Source organism: Hesperophylax consimilis, chromosome 8, assembly GCF_061612785.1.
Source record: "Hesperophylax consimilis isolate HC1 chromosome 8, BYU_Hcon_1.0, whole genome shotgun sequence".
Taxonomy (NCBI): Eukaryota; Metazoa; Arthropoda; class Insecta; order Trichoptera; family Limnephilidae; genus Hesperophylax; species Hesperophylax consimilis.
In genome coordinates this window covers 9823000-9832737 of record NC_142843.1, presented here as the reverse complement: position 1 = coordinate 9832737, position 9738 = coordinate 9823000, and the positions used below count along the sequence as shown (strand labels likewise).

The 9738-nt window shown below is 33.3% G+C and overlaps 5 non-coding genes across 5 annotated transcripts; 3 read left to right on the top strand and 2 right to left on the bottom strand.

Moving 5' to 3' along the window:
• The first annotated feature begins 1788 nt into the window (after window positions 1–1788).
• Window positions 1789–1907, top strand: LOC149421539 (5S ribosomal RNA). The gene has a single exon (XR_016302550.1). It is a non-coding gene; the product is annotated as a 5S ribosomal RNA (ribosomal RNA).
• A 205-nt stretch (window positions 1908–2112) lies between these two features.
• On the top strand, window positions 2113–2184 carry TRNAE-CUC (transfer RNA glutamic acid (anticodon CUC)). Its single transcript has one exon. It is a non-coding gene; the product is annotated as a tRNA-Glu (tRNA).
• Window positions 2185–2775: 591 nt separating this feature from the next.
• On the bottom strand, window positions 2776–2894 carry LOC149421537 (5S ribosomal RNA). The gene has a single exon (XR_016302592.1). It is a non-coding gene; the product is annotated as a 5S ribosomal RNA (ribosomal RNA).
• A 322-nt stretch (window positions 2895–3216) lies between these two features.
• LOC149421536 (5S ribosomal RNA) lies at window positions 3217–3335 on the bottom strand. Its single transcript, XR_016302549.1, has one exon. It is a non-coding gene; the product is annotated as a 5S ribosomal RNA (ribosomal RNA).
• Window positions 3336–4000: 665 nt separating this feature from the next.
• LOC149421535 (5S ribosomal RNA) lies at window positions 4001–4119 on the top strand. Its single transcript, XR_016302591.1, has one exon. It is a non-coding gene; the product is annotated as a 5S ribosomal RNA (ribosomal RNA).
• The last annotated feature ends 5619 nt before the right edge of the window (window positions 4120–9738 follow it).

Below are 9738 nucleotides of genomic sequence, written 5' to 3'. Positions count from 1 at the left end.
GTGTTATTTTGAACAGCCCGCTATTTCGGTAGATGTTACTTTGAAGCTGTCATTTTTTGACATTTGACAAGTAGAAACTACGTTATTAATAAAAACGGAACAATACACACTTCAACAATGCATTGAAATTATTAAAATTCACTTGAGTGAATCAAATGCAAATTATCTTGAGTGATGAAGCCCATTTCCACCTCGGTGGCTTCGTCAACAAGCAAAATTGTCGCATCTGGGGCTCGGAAAACCTAAGAGTTATTGTTGAAAAGCCTCTCTATTCTCAACGTGTGACTGTTTGGTGCGGTTTATGGTCCGGCGGAGTCATTGGACCTTACTTTTTCGAAAATGAGGCTGGAGCAACAGTTACGGTGAATGGATTGCGCTATCGAGAGATGATTAATGATTTTTCATGGCCGGAATTGTATGTTATTGATCTGGACAACGTTTACTTTTAACAAAACGGCGCTACGTGCAACACAAGCAACGAAACCATTGATCTTTTACGATTGAATATCAAAATAACACCTCTTATTGGAAAATCCTGTATATTCAGTGTTTCTACTATCTGACAACAACTTGTGAAGAAAGTCACGCCCAGTAAACGGTGATGAATCTTGATATTATGTAAATATTTAGCTGTCAGAAACAACATTCCCAAAGTAGTGGGCACTAAACTTCGTGTCAGTAGCAGATAGTAGCGATGGGCCATGACTCATTTTTTTAAGAGCGGGAGCCACGGTATCAGCTCAATATTTTAGCACGGCTCAAAGAGTCACTCAATTGAACGACGGCATAATTAAACGGGAGCTATGAGGTCAGAGTGTATGAGCAATGAGAATACTGAGCTGGCCTTATACGGCTCCTCCGGTACGGCTCCTCCGCTACTGCTCCCTCGGTATGGCTCCCCCGATACGGTTCCTGGCCCACAGCTATCAGCTCTCTCAGATCTGATTCTGATTCTGATACCGGTGCGCCGCCTCGAACCACGAGTTAAATAAGATGCTGTGTAGGTACATAAGACGTCCAAGTCCAGATGTTGGACTGTCAGACGCTGTTCACGTCTCTGAGTATGTAATAACTATTAATTCTTGAATAATTTTAATAGCGCCATTTTTCTAAAATATCTAGCCACCAATTACCAGTTGCCAATCTTTATGTGTTAACCCTTTATCATTAAGTGTGTGTATCTCTTATTTTATAACTATTATTATTTAAGTAAGTTTGGTAATCACACATAAACTCTTTAGATTTTAACTTGTATTATTTCTTTCCTTTTCTTTTCTCTCCTTTCTTTTCTTTTTTATCTTAAGTTACGTAATAAATATATGTCTGTTAATTTAAATTAAGCCTGTTCTAAAACGGGATTTGGCCTAGTTGGACAGACAAAACATTTTTTAAATGTATTTAATGACCGTACTAAATAAAAAAATGGGTGTGTCAAGCCTACGCAAGACAGAAGTGAAACTTCTAGTATTCTTCTCTCTCTCTCTTTTCATTTCATTCTCTCTTTTTTTCTGTCTATTGACATATTTATAAGTAGCATGTGATAAAAAAAATTAAAAGTTATAAAAAAAGAAAAAAAAAATTAGTTAAAGCGGGGATCGAACCTCGGTTCTTCACGACCACAGTCGTGCGCTCTGCCTGTAGACAGCGAAGATGAGTTAGGAGAGTGAGTTAAACTAGGTATATAATATTTACACCTTGCTAATGTTTTCAGTATTATTAGGGCTTTTTTATACTAATTTTCATATATTTATTGGCAGGTAGAGTAGAAATTAATATTGTTTAGCGTTTGCCAACGACCATACCATGTTGAACACACCGGTTCTCGTCCGATCACCGAAGTTAAGCAACATTGGGCGCGGTCAGTACTTGGATGGGTGACCGCTTGGGAACACCGCGTGCCGTTGGCCTATTTTTTATTTTAATTTCATGTTTTTTTGAAGTGAAACTTCTTTAGCCGCGTAATGAATTTTCGGGAACGTAGTAAAACCGAGTCAAGATCGAAACGAAAAAGCGGGTACCCCCACCACCGCTCACCGTTCAGAAAAATGGTGTACAAAATTCGTTGTAATTATTAAACAAGTTAAATAACGTATTTACGCACAATTTCGCAAGTCCAGTATGGTCTAGTGGCTAGGATACCTGGCTCTCACCCAGGAGGCTCGGGTTCGATTCCCGGTACCGGAAATTATTTTTGGTCAATTTTCTGAGATACTGTTTTATTTAATTTGTGTTTTGATTATTTCAGGTGATATTTTTAAGAATTCATTTTATTAAATACAAGCAGTGACTTGAAAAAAATCATAAAATTGTTAATTTTTCAATATGGACTTTTGGCAGCCGGGATGTATTTATAATTTCACAATTATTTTAGGAATGCGGAAGCACATCATGCAAGATTCCCATTCTTGCGACCCGGGTTCGATTCCCGGGCAGTGCACTCCTTTTTTATGGAGAATCATTATTTTTCAAAGGAAGGATATTTTTGATATAGTAAAATATAAATGCTTCTTAGCTCATCTCGACAACTGGCGTTGGTGGTGTAATGGTCAGCATAGTTGCTTTCGAAGCAGTTGATCCGAGTTCGATTCTCGGCCATGGAATATTATTTTTTTGTTTTTAAGGAATTTTTTTTTTTTAATGGTTGACCATAATATCAATCCACTAAGTAATATTTTAGGCCTGTAGCATAATTGAAAAGTTAAAGAATGATATAAAATTTTTTATGATGTTAACGATAAAAAAATGAAAAAAAACATAAAATTAAAATAAAAAATGGGCCAACGGCACGCGGTGTTCCCAAGCGGTCACCCATCCAAGTACTGACCGCGCCCAATGTTGCTTAACTTCGGTGATCGGACGAGAACCGGTGTGTTCAAAATGGTATGGTCGTTGGCAAAAGTTAAACAATATTAATTTCTATTCTACCTGCCAATAAATATATGAAAATTAGTATAAAAAAGCCCTAATAATATTGAAAAAATTAGCAAGGTGTGTGCGAGGTTGATAAAAATAATCATTACATACGCGCTTGAAAAAGATCGTAATTACATTAATAAGTTTGTAGGAATTTTTTTTTTCAATGGTTGACCATAATATCAATCCACTAAGTAATATTTTAGGCCTGTAGCATACTTGAAAAGTTAAAGAATTTTATGATATTATTAATTATAGTAATGATAAAAAAATAAAAAAAACATGAAATTAAAATAAAAAATAGGCCAACGGCACGCGGTGTTCCCAAGCGGTCACCCATCCAAGTACTGACCGCGCCCAATGTTGCTTAACTTCGGTGATCGGACGAGAACCGGTGTGTTCAACATGGTATGGTCGTTGGCAAACGCTAAACAATATTAATTTCTACTCTACCTGCCAATAAATATATGAAAATTAGTATAAAAAAGCCCTAATAATACTGAAAACATTAGCAAGGTGTAAATATTATATACCTAGTTTAACTCACTCTCCTAACTCATCTTCGCTGTCTACAGGCAGAGCGCACGACTGTGGTCGTGAAGAACCGAGGTTCGATCCCCGCTTTAACTAATTTTTTTTTTCTTTTTTTATAACTTTTAATTTTTTTTATCACATGCTACTTATAAATATGTCAATAGACAGAAAAAAAGAGAGAATGAAATGAAAAGAGAGAGAGAGAAGAATACTAGAAGTTTCACTTCTGTCTTGCGTAGGCTTGACACACCCATTTTTTTTATTTTTTTATCATTACTATAATTAATAATATCATAAAATTCTTTAACTTTTCAAGTATGCTACAGGCCTAAAATATTACTTAGTGGATTGATATTATGGTCAACCATTGAAAAAAAAAATTCCTACAAACTTATTAATGTAATTACGATCTTTTTCAAGCGCGTATGTAATGATTATTTTTATCAACCTCGCACACACCTTGCTAATTTTTTCAATATTATTAGGGCTTTTTTATACTAATTTTCATATATTTATTGGCAGGTAGAATAGAAATTAATATTGTTTAACTTTTGCCAACGACCATACCATTTTGAACACACCGGTTCTCGTCCGATCACCGAAGTTAAGCAACATTGGGCGCGGTCAGTACTTGGATGGGTGACCGCTTGGGAACACCGCGTGCCGTTGGCCCATTTTTTATTTTAATTTTATGTTTTTTTTCATTTTTTTATCGTTAACATCATAAAAAATTTTATATCATTCTTTAACTTTTCAATTATGCTACAGGCCTAAAATATTACTTAGTGGATTGATATTATGGTCAACCATTAAAAAAAAAAAATTCCTTAAAAACAAAAAAATAATATTCCATGGCCGAGAATCGAACTCGGATCAACTGCTTCGAAAGCAACTATGCTGACCATTACACCACCAACGCCAGTTGTCGAGATGAGCTAAGAAGCATTTATATTTTACTATATCAAAAATATCCTTCCTTTGAAAAATAATGATTCTCCATAAAAAAGGAGTGCACTGCCCGGGAATCGAACCCGGGTCGCAAGAATGGGAATCTTGCATGATGTGCTTCCGCATTCCTAAAATAATTGTGAAATTATAAATACATCCCGGCTGCCAAAAGTCCATATTGAAAAATTAACAATTTTATGATTTTTTTCAAGTCACTGCTTGTATTTAATAAAATGAATTCTTAAAAATATCACCTGAAATAATCAAAACACAAATTAAATAAAACAGTATCTCAGAAAATTGACCAAAAATAATTTCCGGTACCGGGAATCGAACCCGAGCCTCCTGGGTGAGAGCCAGGTATCCTAGCCACTAGACCATACTGGACTTGCGAAATTGTGCGTAAATACGTTATTTAACTTGTTTAATAATTACAACGAATTTTGTACACCATTTTTCTGAACGGTGAGCGGTGGTGGGGGTACCCGCTTTTTCGTTTCGATCTTGACTCGGTTTTACTACGTTCCCGAAAATTCATTACGCGGCTAAAGAAGTTTCACTTCAAAAAAATAAAAAAAGAATTACCGTTCAATTGAGCCGTGGTACGGTTTACCGGGAGTCGGAAGAATACGGCTCATCTAAAAGAGTCTCAAATGTGCGGCTCGTTCATGAACGACTCATCGCTAGCAGACAGTAATCAAATTATGATCTAGCGCGCAGACCCGTGAAAAATCATGGGAAATTAAAAAAATAATAATAATAATAATTTTCCTCCTTTATTTTTAACTACTATCACTGAGCAATAAATATAAATAACCATATGGAAATACCCATTCATATTTCTGTGCTCCTGGTTGGCAAGTTCACGTTTGACGTTTATTATATTTTTCATGTAGGAATGTTACTACTGCGGAAAATAACACAAATTACTCTATATCATTTCTTTGTTCCTGATATTTGGTTCCTGTCGACAGGTTCAAGTTTTGACATTTATTTAATTTATAAAATACCTCCCGCAAACCGGTGAAAAATTTCGGGATATTTTGATACCAATTTTGAAAAGACAATGTTTTAAGCAAATTTGAGTTCATCGAACCAAAGTTACGCCGGACGCACAGACACCATACCATAAATGGGAATGTTATTGTGACACTGGCTCAAAATGGAAGCAGTTGAGACTCTTGTGCGGTTGTCACGTTAAAATAGAGTCACAAGAGGGTAGTTACTAAGAGCTTGCAATCATGTTGTTAGCTGACTGAACATTGTACCATAGCTGTATATAGTGTATATGTACGCCCCGATTCACTTGAAAATATTCAGCATTAATTTCTAAGATACAGGTATTTCTAACTATAAACTTGGTATATCTATAGAAACCATAAATTACAAGCACTCGATAGAAGAATTAAAATTATTAAAACTCTCAGATAGACGCCTTGTTTCCGACTTGAATTTTATTTTTGAAATTGATAATGGAATTATTGACAGTTCTGATTTACTGAGGCTAATCACAATCACTTTTAACGTTACCAACTAGCACTACTTGAACGAAAATGCTTTTTAATTGCAACAACTGTTAATATCAGAACTGAATCATTTAGATACTCGGTTAAACCTAAATTGCACGAAGTTGGCAATGCTTTCGCAGAAATTGTAGATGCACGGAATATAGTTACAAGAAAGCTATAATACACCTCAATAATCAATATAACTAAGGTTATGATAATTCTATTCTTCTGCATGGATTCTATATAATTTCGACTAAATTATTATGTAGGTATATAATATGTTTGTTAAAGCCCGTACCTACTGCATAATTAATGATCCTTTGTTTCTAATTAATTTAACAGAGAGATCGTGTGTTTACATTTCTAAGACAGTGAGAGATAAATCACGTGTGTCTGACAACTTCTTTTAATCTTTGAGTTTGTATGAGAATTTCAAAACGGATGTGACAGCTGTCTCGCCGTCATGTTAGCCAAAGAAAATAACATTTGGAATGGAAACGCGGATGGCGTCTCAAAATATAGTCGTGCTTCTTTTCTGGAAGTTTATCTTCAGGAAATATACCTACCTACCCAGTTTATGAACGTGTTAAAAAAATTTCAGATTTTTTTTGTTTGTTTATATTTGGTTTCCATAATATAATTTGGGCAATAGAATTAAATTCAAATTTGATCAACATCTCTTACTAATCTCCAGAATTTGGCTGAATTTAAACGGGCTTTAAAAACAAACCGCACAGAAAACGATCTTAAAGGTAATACTAAAAAACATAGACTGACTGATACAGACCAAATATTTAACAGCTGTGACGTACTAGATATACGCCAATTATACGTTAAAACACTACTAAACTACATTTTTGACAAAAAAATTAATTTCAACATACACAAAATAACACTAACAGACCAGTTAGACTAGCGTACAAAGAAAACATAAAAACTCCGACAATAAATTCAAGCTTTGGACAAAGACACTACCAATACCATGCTATAAAAGCTTTCAACAGTGTAAAATTTGAAATTAAAATTGAGGAAAGTAAAAATAAATTCACACACAAAATTACAAAATGGATTAAAGAATAAAAAAGACAATATTACTAAAATGTCATAGCATAAAATAAAAACAAAACCTACACGTAACACACACACACACAAACACACAAGATTATTTTCAATGTATTATTTTTTAATTTTAAATATATTATTATGTATTATGTATTTTTAATTTTAAATGTATTATTTTCTCTTTAAATGTATTATGTAGATTATATTTTCATATTACAAAATGAAGGCCTCAGCACGGGAAAGCCACCCAGTGAGGCCTACATTACTGGAAAACTTAAAATGTAAAATAAAAAATAAAAAAAATATTTAAAAATCTTAACTTATTTTCAATATTTTATAATAAGCCATATTCTCAAACTTCCTGTAATTGTTTGGTTTCTTACCTTTCCCCACTTCTTCCACTGTTCAATTGTAATCTATATTTAATTTTTTTACTTTAGTATATACTTGCTCCTGATGAGTTGAACTTTTTTCATGAAACATGTTGAGGATATATATTAAAGTGATGTGAACAAAGTTATTTGTGATTCAATATAATTATATTATGTTTTAGTTTTAATATTCTTGTTTTGTCCTGTCCTGCCGTTATTGTTATTCTAAGTTTTGTATCACTTTGTATAAACAGTATATTTAGTGTTATAATATTAGATCTGTATTGGGTAAGCACACTGTAGGAATAATTTTAAGAACATGACCATTAATACTATATTACCGTTTTTAAGTTTGTTATAGTAAAGCGTACTTGAAGTGAAATGACACTAAACTTGCTATAAAAATTCTATGTTGTTATTATTATTACGTTTGGCGTGAGCTGATGCTAATCACGAGAGTGAGTAGTAGTGCTAAACTTCAGTTTTGATTAATTATAATTAGTTGGAGTGGCCAATTGAAGCATTTTGACCAAATGACATGTTTTTGCGCCTATTAACGTGTTATGTAAGGATGTACCTACCCGCGTCGCACCATTAAAATAACAGTACTTTGGGACCTTTGGGTTACCTAATTTTTGTGCACATAACTGAGTTATGCAGACTACAGCCAATAGTTGACAGTTTATGAGTTAAAAATTGGTGAATTCTTTTAAATTTCGTCACCAATATGATAGCATTTGTAAAAAAAACATTCAAAAATCTGTGGGGCAGTTATCCTTGCTACACATGAACATAAAACCGTAAAAACAAATACAGTTTTAGAAACTAGATAAAATTATCTTTCCGATGAATGCATTTAAAATAAACAACATACTATTTCTAAATAATGAAATTTTAATATCAAATGTGGAAAATTTTGTCAAAAAGCTAACCAAACATTTACTTCATTTTTTACTCCAATCGTAGAAAAATTGAGAGAACTCGATATTTCGAAAACGCTTTCGTATTGTTTGGGGAATTTATAAGAAAACTGTAACTAACTTCACAATTATCTCGTTCATTAATAAAAAATAAGAAATAATTTTTAAGTTTAACTGATTGTAACGATAGCGACGTGAAATATGAATTAATAATTTTGTCTATTTTAAGGATTTTATTAATGGCATCCAGTATTAATAATTGAGAAAAACTGGAAAGAATTATTATTTCTCTTAATAACGTCACAAAAATTACATATTTCCGTATGGTAGAAAAAATACTAAAAATATAAAATTTATAATAACAAAATTTGGACCCCGGTCATATATGACCCTAAAACGCTGGAGAGGTTAAGAGTGTTTGTTGCTTTTCCCTTGATCGCGACACCATTTTAACAGCACTTTGTCTGTGTCTTTGTCTGTCTCTCCTACACGTGATCACCTTTACTCTTCAATAAGTTGGTCTGCAGAGTAACAAAGCGAGTGACTCGGTCGAGCACTCGGTAGGAGTAATTCGGCCTTTAGGTTCATGTTTCTACATTGTAAACAGGGTATTACTGTAACCAGTGATTTCTGAGGTTATTTGAATTTATAAATGTATATGTCAATTTGGTATCTGGTGACTTTATATATTTTTTCACAAAAAACAGTGGTTCAGAGCACCTGACTGGACATCAGAAGGTACGGGTTCAATTCCCGTTGGCGGCATTTATTTTTACTTGGGAGATATTTTCAATTTGTATAGATATTTCAGGCGACTAATATTGCTTACAATTATTTGTTATCCTTTATACTACGCATAAAACCTTGTCTTATAAACATTAGTTTTTCATAAAAAGAATAAAAATGAGTGATTTATTGAAACCCTATTAAAAATGTGATGCTAATCCATTTACTGATAAAATATGAGTCAGAATGTATCGAAAAACGTGTTCATGCAGGTACGCTTTTCCTGACAAATATATACCTAATGACGATATGCGACTATATTAGTATTTTTAAGAACAAGTGTTTCGCCGTCCTCATAACGCAATCACGTTTTCCTGATACTTTGTATGGGAATCATCAATCACTTTAAGGCCTGCAGTCCCGTTTTTAACTGGATTACGAATAAACTGACCAGATTTTTAATAAATTACACTGGTCGACATTTATTTTTTTAAGTGCAGTCCCTTAAGCATAGCTAATTTTTTTATATGTGTTTAGTATCCATAAACACGAAATGAAACAGAAAAAAAAAATTTATAGGTCAGGTTTTTTTATTATTTAACAATGTTTTTTTACATAATTCTTCCATAGTATGACGGGTACTTACTTAACAAAATTTTAAAACTAATTCAATTAAATTTTTTTTGCTCCTGATTTGCGCTTGTGAGTATTTTGAGAGTCTCTCTGCAGGGTTCAGCAATAGTTTGCTAGAATAGA